The following is a 12649-nucleotide window of genomic DNA, read 5'->3' as shown; positions in this document are numbered from 1 at the left end:
AAAGGAAGGAGAAAATTCTGAGTCTCTGTGAGACACTGGTCAGCCCATATTTCAAGTGTCGCCAACAGTTCTGGGCCCAATATCTCAGAGAGCACGTGTTGTCTTTGTTGAGTGACCACAGGAGGTTCATGAGGATGATTGATTCCAGCAATGAAGGGTTAACGTATGAATAGCATTTGGCAGCTTTGGGCCTGTACTCACTGGAATTTAGAGAAATGCTGGGGAATCTCATTGAAACTTACCAACTGCTACAAGGACTGGCTAGGGTGGATGTGGGAGAGGATGGTTCCTGTGGTGGGGGTATCCAAAATCTAGAGGGCGCAGCCTCCAAACTGAGGGGCGACCGTTTAGAAAAGATGAAAGAAGGATTTGTTTCAGCCAGAGAGTAGTGAATCTGTGGAATGTTCTGCCACAGACTCTACTGGCAGACAAGTCTGTGTGTATATTCAAGGTGGAAGTTGATTGTCTCCTGATCAGTCAGGGCATTAAAGGATATGGGGTTGAGTGGGAGCAGAGATCAGCCATGAAGGAATGGTGGAGCAGAATCGACAGGCTGAATTCTGCTCCTGTGTCTTTTGGTCTGGTGACTGTCACAAACTGATTTTTTTACGGAATCATGAAAAAAATGTTTTAGAAACAACTATAGACAATGTGAGTCTGAAGGAAAAAACTATAAAATTCCGGAAACTCGCAGCAAGCAGGGCATCGACTGTAATTGGTAACGTTGTGGTTTCGAGACTACCAGTAGTGTTCTTTATATCAGTTTTCACATTCACTGACCTTCCCTGCAGTTAAGCAGACTAATAATGTGAATGTTTTCACACCTGAATGAAAGTGAAACGACAAACCAGTTGGATATGGTTTTAGCAGAACGGCCGAAAGTTCTGCTTGAGGAAAAACTGCCTCCAGTTCTGTGGAATGTGCGGGGCCAGATAGCTGCTTGCACCAGACCCTAAGGTTGTTATATCACAGAAAAACAACCCACACCTTTTCCCAGTACTCTTTCAACCTTATTTATTTCTCTTCTATAGGTAGATGACCAAAACTGCAGTAAACACTCCAAATTCGAACGCACCAATGTCACCAACCTCAAAATAACACCCCATCTCCAGGATTCAGTACATTAATTTACGCAGGCAATCTGGAAAAGGCTCTTTTTTATGACCCAATCTACCTGTGGCACTACTTTAAGTGTATTATACACCAGAATACTAAAGTGAGTTTGTTTACGTGATTGAGAGTGAAATGTCAAACCGGTTGGAATTGGTTTCAGCAGAAAGGCCACTCTCTGTTCTAAAGAACATGCGGGCAGCTGGTTAAACACAGACCCTGAGCTCCGAGTCTCACAGAAAAGCAACCCACATTTTCCAAATCAATCAGTGATATTGCCTCTTCCCCCTTCCTTTCCAGTTCCACTGAAGAGTTTCGGCCTGAAACATTCCCCGTTGTATTCAGTTGCATACATATTGCCCAGACCTGCTGAGTTACTCCAGCATTTTGTCTTTCCCTGGTTACGAAAGATCCGCGACTGGGAGTGTGTGGGCAGTTTGAAACCGCATCACAACACATCCACACTGTTGAATATTCTTGGGGAATTAAGGTGTGAATCATTCAAGTCTGATATGAATTTCGGATCTTTACTCAATCAAATCTTTGTCTGTGATCAAGGAGTCACAGAGTCATAGTTAAGAGAGTCATATTGAAACAGAACACAGTACAGACGCTTTGTCCGAGTCATTTAAACCGCCCGTTCCCGCCCACCTGCACAGTAGCCATATTCCCCCATCCATATTTTCAAAGGCGAAATCGTGCTCGCATGTACCACTTCTATTGGCAGCTCATTCCACTGTCTCTCCGCTCTCTGATTGAAGACGTCTTCACTCATGTCCCCCTGAAACTTTTCACCTTTCACCCATAATGCATGATCTCTGGTTGTCGTTCCACCCGACTTCAGTGGAAAAGGCCTGCTTGCATTTACCTATCTATACGCATCATCATGTTGTACTGCTCTATCGAATCCCCTCTCAATTTTTAGCGTTTCAAGGGTTAAAGTCTGAAACTACTCAACCTTTCCATCACTCAGGTCCTCCGGAAACATCCCTGAAATTTTTCCCAGTACTCTTTCAAACTTACTTGCATCTTTCCTGTAGGTAGGTGACCAAAACTACACACAATACTCTAAATTCAGCCTCACCGATGTCTTATACAACTTCAAAATAACATCCTGTCTCCTGCAGTCAATAATTTAATTTATGAAGGTCATTCTGGCAAAAGCTTTTATTTATGACCCTATCTGCCTGTGGCACTACTTTCAATGAGTTATGGACCTGTATTCCCAGATCCTTTTGTTCCACCACAATTTTTAGTGCTCTACTGTTTACTGTGTAAGACCTACCATAGTGCAACACTTCACACTTGCCTGCATTAAATCCCGTCTGCCATTGTCAGCGCAGAATTTCCAGCTGTTCCGGATCCCACTGTAACCTGTGAAAACTTGCCTCTCTGTCAACTACATCCCCAATCTCGGTGTCATATGCAAATGTGCTTATCAAGTTAAAAACATTATCATCCCAATCATTGATATAGATGGCAAACAGCAACAGACCCAACTACCTTCCTGCGGCTCTCCACTGGTCATAAGCCCCAATTAATGGAGACAATCATCGACCATCACTGTCTACCTTCTCCCAAAACACCATTGTCTACTCCAATTTATTTCCTTACATTGAATGTGATGCAAATGAATTTTCTTGACAACCTCCTACACGGGATTGTTAAATGCTAGCAAAAGTGTATGTAAACAACATCCACTGCATTGCCTTTATCTACTTCCCTGGTAACATTCCCCATAACCTCATCAAAAAAAGTGTGCTGCCAGTAACAAACAAAGTCATGCTGACTGTTCCAAATCAGTCCTGTCTTTTCAAATACTTATATATGCAGTGCTTCTAATAACTTCCACACTACTGATGTCAGAAGCACTGGTCTATAGTTTTCTGGGGTTTTTTTTCAGCCTTTCTTTAACAGCAGAATAATGTCATTTACTTGGATTTTCAGAATGCGTTTGATGAGGTGCCATACATGAGGCTGCTTAACAAGGTAAAATCCTATGGCATTACAGGAAAGACACTGGCATGGATAGCAGAATGGCTGGCAGGCAGGAGGCATCGAGTGGGAATAAAGGAGGCCTTTTCTGGTTGGCTGCCTAGTGGTGTACCACAGGGGTCAGTATTCAGTCTGCTGCTTCTCACATTGTTAGCCAATGATTTAGATAATAGAATTGATGGCTCTGTGGCAAAGGTTGCGGATGATATGCGGGTAGGTGGAGGGGTAGGTAGTGCTGAGGAAACAATGCGACTGCAGCTGGACTTAGACAAATTGGAAGAATGGGCAAACAGTGTCAGATTGAATACAATGTTGGGAAAAGTATGATGATGCATTTTAGTACAAAGAATGATAGTACACACTATCATCTAAATGGGGAGAAGGTTCAAATGTCAGAGCTGCAGAGGGACTTTGGAGTCCTCATGTAAGACTCCGAGGAAGTTAATTTACAGTTTGAATCTGCGGTAAAGGCGGCAAATGAAATGTCCTTTATTTGATGGGGAATAAAATATAAAAAACAAGGAGATAATGTTGTTTGAGATAATGCCGAGCCTTTATAAGACACTAGTCAGGCCACACTTTGAATATTGTCAATGGTTTTGGGCTCAATATCTCCGAAAGGATGTGTATTCATTGTGCAGAGTACAGAGGAGAGTAACGAGGATGATTCCAGGAATGAAGGGGTTAACATCTGAGGAGTGTTTGGCGGCTTTGGGCCAATATTCACCTGCATTTAGAAGGATGCAGGGATGGGGTGGGGGAGGATCTCATTGAAACCTACCGAATGTTGAAAGGACTGGCTAGGGTGGAAGTCGAGTATCTTTCCTTTGGTGGGGGTATCCAACACTAGAGGGCACAGCCTCAAAATTGAGGAAGGTACCCTTTAGAGCAGTGTTAAGAAGAATTTTTAGCCAGACTGTAGTAGATCTGTGGAATGCTTGGCTACAGGCTGCACTGGAGGCCAAATTCATGCATATATTTAAGGCGGAATGTCAGAGTTTACTGATTTGTCAGGGCAAAGGATATGGCAAGAGGGCAGGTGTATGGGGTTGTTCTTGATGCTGGATCAGCAGCTTGATACCACCCAAAATGCACCCCCTACGGTTCGCCGACTAGAAACATAGAAAACCTACAGCACAATACAGGCCCTTCGGCCCACGAAGCTGTGCCAAACATGTCATTACCTTAGAAATCACTAGGCTTACCCATAGCCCTCCATTTTTCTGAGCTCCATGTACCTATCCAAAAGTCTCTTAAAAGACCCTACCGTTGCCGGCAGCCCATTCCACGCACTCACCACTCTGAGTAAAATACTTAACTCTGACATCTCCTCTGTACGAACTCTCCAGCACCTTAAACCTGTGTCCTCTTGTGGCAACCATTTCAGCCTTGTCAAAAAGCCTCTGACTATACACATGATCAATGCCTCTCATCATCTTGTACACCTCTATCAGGTCACCTCTCATCCTCCGTTGCTCCAGGGAGAATAGGCCGAGTTTACTCAACCTATTCTCATAGGCATGCTCCCCAATGCAGGCAACATCCTTGTATATCTCCTCTGCACCTTTTCATTGGTTTCCACCTCCTTCCTATAGTGAGGTGACCAGAACTGAGCACAGCACTCCAAGTGGGGTTGACCAGGGTCCTATATAGCTGCAATGTCCCACTGTAACCTCTGACAGCCCTCCACACCATCCACAACACCCCCAACCTTTGTGTCATCAGCAAATTTACTCACCCATCCCTCCTCTTCCTCATCCAAGTCATTTATTGAAATCACAAAGACCACGGGTCCCAGAACAGATCCCTGAGGCACACCACTGGTCACCGGACTCTATGCAGAATATGATGCATTTACAACCACTCTTTGCCTTCTGTGGGCAAGCCAGTTCTGGATCCACAAAGCAATGTTCCCCTTGGATCCCATGCCTCCTACTTTCCCATAAGCCTGCGATGGGGTACCTTCTCAAATGCCTTACTGAAATCCATATACACTACATCTACTGCTCTTCCTTCACCAATGTGTTTAGTCAGATCCTCAAGAAATTCAATCAGGCTCGTAAGGCACAACATGCCCTTGACAAAGCCATGCTGACAATTCCTAATCATATTATACCTCTCGAAATGTTCATAAATCCTGCCTCTCAGGATCTTCTCCATCAACTCACTGGTCTATAATTTCCTGGGCTAACTCTATTCCCTTTCTTGAATGAAGGAAAAACATCCGCAACCCTCCAATCCTCTAGAACCTCTCTCGTCCCCATTGATGATTCAAAAATTATCACCAGAGGATCAGCAATCTCCTCCCTCGACTCCCACAGTAGCCTGTGGTACATCTCATCCGGTCCCGGTGACTCACCCAACTTAATGCTTTCCAAAAGCTACAGCGCATCCTCTCCCTTAATATCTACATGCTCAAGCTTAACAGTCTGCTGCAAGTCATCACTACTATCACCAAGATCTTTTTCCATAGTGTATACTGAAGTAAAGTATTCATTAAGTACCTCTGCTGTTTCCTCCGGTTCCATACACACTTCCCCACTGTCACACTTGATAGGTCCTATTCTTACACATCTTACCCTCTTGCTCTTCACATCCTTGTAGAATACCTTGGAGTTTTCCTTAATCCTGCCCGCCAAGGCCTTCTCATGGGCCCCTCTGGCTCTCCTAATTTCCTTTTTAATCTCCTTCCTGTTAGCCTTATAATCTTCTAGATCTCTAACATTACCTAGCTCTCTGAAGCTTTTGTAATCTTTTCTTTTCTTCTTGACTAGATTTATTACAGCCTTTGCACACCACAGTTCCTGTACCTTACCATAACTTCCCTGTCTCATGGGAACATACCTATGCAGAACTCCACACAGATATCCCCTGAACATTTGCCACATTTCTTCCGTACTTTTCCCTGAGAACATCTGTTCCCAATTTAAGCTTCCAATTTCCTGCCTGACAGCCTCAATATTCCCCTGACTTCAATTAAACATTTTTCTAACTTCTGTGTTCCTATCGCTCTTCAATGCTATTGTAAAGGAGATAGAATTATGATCACTATCTCCAAAGTGCCCTGAGAGATCGGACACCTGACCAGATTTATTTCCCAATACCAAATCAAGTACAGTCTCTCCTTTTCTAGGCTTATCTACATATGGTGTCAAGAAACCTTCCTAAACACACCTAACAAACTCCACCCCATCTAAACCGCTTGCTCCAGGGAGGTGCCAATCGATATTTGGGAAATTAAAATCTCCCATCATGACAACTTTGTTATTATTACACCTTTCCAGGATCTGTTTCCCTATCTGCACCTCAGTATCCCTGTGACTATTGGGCGGCCTATAAAAACCACCAAGTTATTGACCCCTTCCTGTTCCTAACCTCCACCCACAGAGGCTCAGTACAGAAACTCTCCATGATGTCCACCTTTTCTGCAGCCGTGACACTATCTCCGATCAACAGTGCCACGCCCCCACCTCTTTTGCCTCCCTCCCGGTCCTTTCTGAAACATATAAGACCCGGCACTTGAAGTAACCATTCCTGTCCCTGAGCCATCCAAGTCTCTGTAATGGCCACCACATCATATCTCCAAGTACTGATCCTGAAACATAGAAAACCTACAGCACAACACAGGCCCTTTGGTCCATAAAGCTGTGCTGTACATGTCCTTACCTTAGAACTACCTAGGCTTACCCATAGCTCTCTATTTTCCTAAACTCCATGTACCTATCCAGGAGTCTCTTTAAAGATGCTATTGTTTCTGCCTCCACCACCGTCGCCGGCAGCCCATTCCACACACTCACCACTCTCTACATAAATAACTTACCCCTGACATCTCCTCTATACCTATTTCCAAGCACCATAAAACTCTGTCCTCACATGCTAGCCATTTCAGCCCTGGGAAAAGGCCTCTGACTATCCACATGATCAATGCCTCTCATTATCTTGTACACCTCCATCAGGTCACCTCTCATCTTCCGTTGCTTCAAGGAGAAAAGGCCAAATTCACTCAACCTATTCTCATAAGGCATGTTCCCCAAGTCCAGGCAACATCCTTGTAAATCTCCTCCGCACCCTTTTTATGGTTTCCATGTCCTTCCTGTAGTGAGTGACCAGAACTGAGCACAGTCCTCCAAGTGGGCTCTGACTAGGGTCCTATATGGCTGCAACATTACATCACAGCTCTTAAACAATCCCACGGTTGATGAAGGCCAATGCACCATACGCCTTCTTAACCACAGAGTCAACCCACGCAGCTACTTTGGGCGTCCTATAGACTTGGACCCCAAGATCCCTCTGATCCTCCACACTGCCAAGAGTCTTACCATTAATACTATATCTGCCATCATATTTGACCTACCAAAGTGAACCACCTCACACTTATCTGGGTTAAACTCCACCTGCCACTTCTCAGCCCAGTTTTGCATCCTATCAATGTCCTGCTGTAACCTCTGACAGCCCTCCACACTGTCCACAACATGCCCAACCTTTTTGTCATCAGCAAATTTACTAACCCATCCCTCCGCTTCGTTATCCAGGTCATTTATAAAAATCACGAAGAGTAAGGGTCCCAGAACAGATCCCTGAGGCACACCACTGGTCACCAGCCTCCATGCAGAATATGAGCCATCTATAACCACTCTTTGCCCTCTGTGGGCAAGTCAGTTCCAGATCCACAAAGCTACATCCCCTTAGATACCATGCCTCCTTACTTTCTCAGTAAGCCTTGCATGGGGTACCTTATCAAATGCTTTGCTGAAATCCATATACACTGCATGGCTTTCCCTTCATCAATGTGTTTAGTCTGAAACAATCGATCGACAAATGGTGCAATAGCCACAGCTCTACATACCGTCCTTACACATCTGGAGAAGAAAGATGCTTATGTGAGAATGCTGCTCTTGGACTAGAGTTCAGCATTCAACACCATAGCTCCATCCAGGCTCAATAAGAATCTCAGAGCCCTCACCTTGACCCTGCCTTGGGCAGCTGGATCCTGGACTTCCTGTCAGATTGCCAGCAGGTTGTAAAAGTGGGCTCCCTCACCTCCAACCCTCCGATTGCAAACACAGGTGCCCCTCAGGGCTGCATATTGTGTCCTCTCTTTTACTCCCTGTATACTCATGACTGTATCACCACCCACAGCTCCAATCTGCTAATTAAATTTGCCGACAACGCTACATTGATTGGCCTAATCTCAATCAATAACGAGGTGTCCTACAGGGAAGGAGTCAAGAAAACAACCTTTCCCTCAATGTTGCCAAAACAAAGGAGCTGGTTGTAGACTACAGGAGAAATGGAGACGGGCCAACCCCTATTGACATCATTGGATCTCGGGTTGAGAAAGTGAACAGCTTTAAGTTCCTCGGCATCCACATCACTGAGGACATCACAGTTCCATACTTACCGGCTGTGTGGTGAAAAAAGCACGACAGTGCCTCTTTCACCTCAGACGGTTGAAGAAGTCTGATATGGGCCCCCAAGTCCTAAGAACTGTCTACAAGGGCACAATTGAGAGCATCCTGACTGGCTGCATCACTGCCTGGTGTGGGAGCTGTACTTTCCTTAATCGCAGGAACCTGCAGACAGTGGTGCGGACAGCCCTGCGCATCTGTAGTTGTGAACTTTCCACTGTTCAGGACATTTACAAGGATAGGTGTGTAAAAAGGGCCTGAAGAATCATTGTGGAACCAAGCCATCCCAACCACAGTCTGTTCCAGCTGCTACCATCCGGGAAATGGTACTGCAGCATAAAAGCCAGGACCAACAGGCTCCTGGACAGCTTCTTCCACCAGGCCATCAGACTGATTAACTCACGCTGACTCGAGTGTACTCTATATTACATTGACTGTTCTATTTTTATAAATTACTTTAAATAACTATGATTGCACATTGCACATTTAGATGGAGATGTAACATAAAGATTTTTACTCCTCACGTATATGAAGGACATAAGAAATAAATTCAATTCAATTTCATTTAATTCATCTCAGTCCCGGACAGTGCACCTCCTTTTACAGAGACTGGGATCCCTGGTTCCAGATGTTGTGCATTTCAATGTGCTCACCTCTCAGTCTTCGATTCTCTAAATGAAAGGGTTATCGCATTTGATCTTTCTTCATATGATGACCCCACCACTACGGGGATCAGTCTGGTGAATCTTCATTGCACTGTCTAACCTCACCCGTGTTTCCACCATGACTCTTCTCCCACCCCTAACACTACTTCCACCTTCCCACCTGCCCCTCACCTGGATCCACTTTCACTCCCCAGCTCTTGCCCCATCCCCACCTCTCACCTATCTTCTCAATTTCCCATCTACTGTTGGTCTTAAATACCCCCAGCTGGGCCTCTGCAGCTGCCTCTGCTAATTTCACAAATTCGCCACACTCTGGCTAAAGAAATTTTGCTGCATCTCGGTTTTAAATATGCATCCCTCTATCCTGAGGGGCATTCACAATTTTAAGTGTGTGCAAATTGACCGCCTGGGTTGCTGATTGGGATCTTCCGCAGGGAGAGTTAAGTTTAGGGAATACATCTTTCAGGAGCGCAGATAGCTGGTAAATAAATGAATAAGTGGCCGGCAACACACATAAAATTTGCTGGTGAACGCAGCAGGCCAGGCAGCATTTATAGGAAGAGGTACAGTCCGTTTTGGGCTGAGACCCTTGGTCAGGACTAACTGAAAGAAGAGATAGTAAGAGATTTGAAAGTGGGAGGGGGAGGGGGATATCGGAAATGATAGGAGAAGACAGGAGGGGGAGGGATGGAGCTAAGAGCTGGAAAGTAAATAAATAACAGATGGGGTATGTAGGGGATGTAGGGCATTAGCGGAAGTTAGAGAAGTCAATGTTCATGCCATCAGGTTGGAAGCTACCCAGACGGAATACAAGGTGTTGTTCCTCCAACCTGAGAGTGGCTTCATCTTGCCAGTAGAGGAGGCCGTGGATAGACATGTCAGAATGGGTATGGGACATGGAATTAAAATGTGTGGCCACTGGGAGATCCTGCTTTCTCTGGCGGACAGAGCGTAGGTGTTCAGAGAAATGGTCTCCCGGTCTGCATCGGGTCTCACCAATATATAGAAGGCCACATCGGGAGCACCGGACGCAGTATATCACCCCAGCCGACTCACAGGTGAAGTGTCACCTCACCTGGAAGGACTGTCTGGGGCCCTGAATGGTAGTGAGGGAGGAAGTGTAAGGGCATGTGTAGCACTTGTTCCGCTTACAAGGATAAGTGCCGGGAGGGAGATCGGTGGGGAGGAATGGGGGACGAATGGACAAGGGAGTCGCATAGGGAGCAATCCCTGTGGAGAGCGGGGGGGGGGGAGGGAAAAATGTGCTTAGTGTTGGGATCCCATTGGAGATGGCGGAAGTTAAGGAGAATCAAGTGTTAGACCCAGAGGCTGGTGGGGTGGTAGGTGTGGACAAGGGGAACCATATTCCTAGTGGTGTGGTGGGAGGATGGGGTGAGAGCAGATGTGCGTGAAATGGGAGAGAAGCATTTGAGAGTAGAGTTGATGGTGGAGGTGGGAAGCCCCTTTCTTTAAAAAAGAACAGGCAGGTTTGTGGATCTTGGGTAGGAGGTAGAAACAGGAAGTGCAGAGTCTGGGAACTATAAGGTTGGTAGCAGTGGATGGGAGATCCCCTGAGCAGATAAAGTTGGTGATGGTTCCCACACCCCACACTTCCCATTTCTACCTCCTACCCAAGATCCACAAACCTGCCTGTCCAGGTAGACCCATTGTCTCAGCTTGCTCCTGCCCCACCGAACTCATTTCTGCGTACCTTGACACTGTTTTATCCCCGCTTGTTCAATTCCTTCCTACCTATGTTCGTGACACTTCCGAAATTTTTTGATGATTTTAAGTTTACTGGCCCCCACCGCTTTATTTTCACCATGGATGTCCAGTCCCTGTATACCTCCATCCCCCACCGGGAAGGGCTCAGAGCTCTCCGCTTCTGTTTGTATTCCAGACCTAACCAGTTCCCCTCTACCACCACTCTGCTCCATCTTGCAGAATTAGTCCTCACTCTTAATAATTTCTCCTTTGGCTCCTCCCACTTCCTCCAAACTGAAGGTGTAGCCATGGACACCCGTATGGGTCCCAGCTATGCCTGCCTTTTTGTTGGCTTTGTGGAACAATCCATGTTCCAAACCTATACTGGTATCCGTCCCCGACTTGTCCTTCGCTACATCGACGACTGCATTGGCGCTGCTTCCTGCACGCATGCTGAGCTTGTTGACTTCATTAACTTTGCCTCCAATTTTCACCCTTACCTCAAGTTTACATGGTCCATTTCCGACACTACCCTCCCCTTTCTTGATCTTTCTGTCTTATCTCTGGAGACAGCTTATCTACTGATGTCAACTATCAGCCTCCGGACTCTCACAGCTACCTGGACTATTCCTCTTCTCACCCTGTCTCTTGCAAAAATGCCATCCCCTTCTTGCAATTCCTCTGTCTCCGCCGCATCTGCTCTCAGGATGAGGTTTTTCATTCCAGGACCGAGGGAGATGCCCTCTTTTTTACCTGTTTTGACGTGTCAACCCATCGCCTCCTCCCGTGTCAAGATGAGGCCACCCTCAGGTTTTTATAAAGCTGCAACACAACTTCCAGACTTTTGAACTCAAATGTCTCGACTAATAAAGACAACCATACCATTTAGCTTCTTAACCATTCGATCAATCTGTGCAGTCATTTTCAGGGAGAGATGAATGTGGACTCTAAGATCCCTCTGATCATCATCACTGTTTAGCATCTTGCACTTAACAGTGTCCTGTATCTTTACATTTGGCCAACCGAGCTGCCAGGATGATCGTCACTAATCAAATCTCAATGAGTTTTCTCAGGTCCTGTTGAATTTGACAAGTGCACAAGTACGGGAAGTTACAGGGACAGAGAAACACTGACTTGTAGCAACATCACAGGCAAGCACATTCTGATGACACACGGAAAACAAATTATACGATTCTCTGTCAGTAACAATATAGAAATATATTTTACGTCACCATGCTAACAGGACCAGTACAACAGGGACTGGACGGCGGCTCATCTCAGACGGTTCGGTGTGAAGGTCTCACAACCCGGACCGACCCCGGCAGATTCTGTCAAGGAAGCGAGGCGAGGCCGCCAGTTTAGGAAAGTTCATCCCTTCCCGCTTCAGGTTTCACCGATCACCTTGTGTTTCTCTCTCCCTTTCCCACCCCCACCTTTCATTCTCCTGTCCTGCCGAAGGGTTTCGGCCGGTAACGCGACTGTACTCTTTTCCTGGGTGCTGCCGGGCCTGCTGAGTTCCTCCAGCACTTTGCGGAAGTTGCTCGCATTGCCAGCATCTGCCGATTTTCCTCTTGTTTGAGTTCGGGAAAGTTAAAGGGTCTCACTGCCCAACATCAGACCTCCCCCACTCGGGGCCGACTTCAATACTCACCGAATGGAAATTGTCGGTGTTGCCCCGCAGAGAATAATCCGTTCCCGGATCCCGATCCCGATCCCACCGCCGACTCACTTCAACAAAGGACGGAAAACAACACCGCCCTGCCCGTA

At 46.1% G+C, this 12649-nt stretch overlaps 1 protein-coding gene across 1 annotated transcript in view; it reads right to left on the bottom strand.

Annotated features, from left to right (window-relative positions):
* Window positions 1-12649, bottom strand: part of LOC140208627 (NACHT, LRR and PYD domains-containing protein 3-like) — a 79499-nt gene extending 66850 nt beyond the window's left edge. Inside the window, exon 1 of the mRNA XM_072277447.1 lies at window positions 12534-12649. The gene's annotated coding sequence lies outside the window, so the exon portion shown is untranslated. The remainder of the gene's footprint in view (window positions 1-12533) is intronic.

The sequence above is a fragment of the Mobula birostris genome, chromosome 13, assembly GCF_030028105.1.
Source record: "Mobula birostris isolate sMobBir1 chromosome 13, sMobBir1.hap1, whole genome shotgun sequence".
In the NCBI taxonomy this organism is placed as follows: domain Eukaryota; kingdom Metazoa; phylum Chordata; class Chondrichthyes; order Myliobatiformes; family Myliobatidae; genus Mobula; species Mobula birostris.
This window is presented reverse-complemented; position numbering and strand designations above follow the sequence as displayed.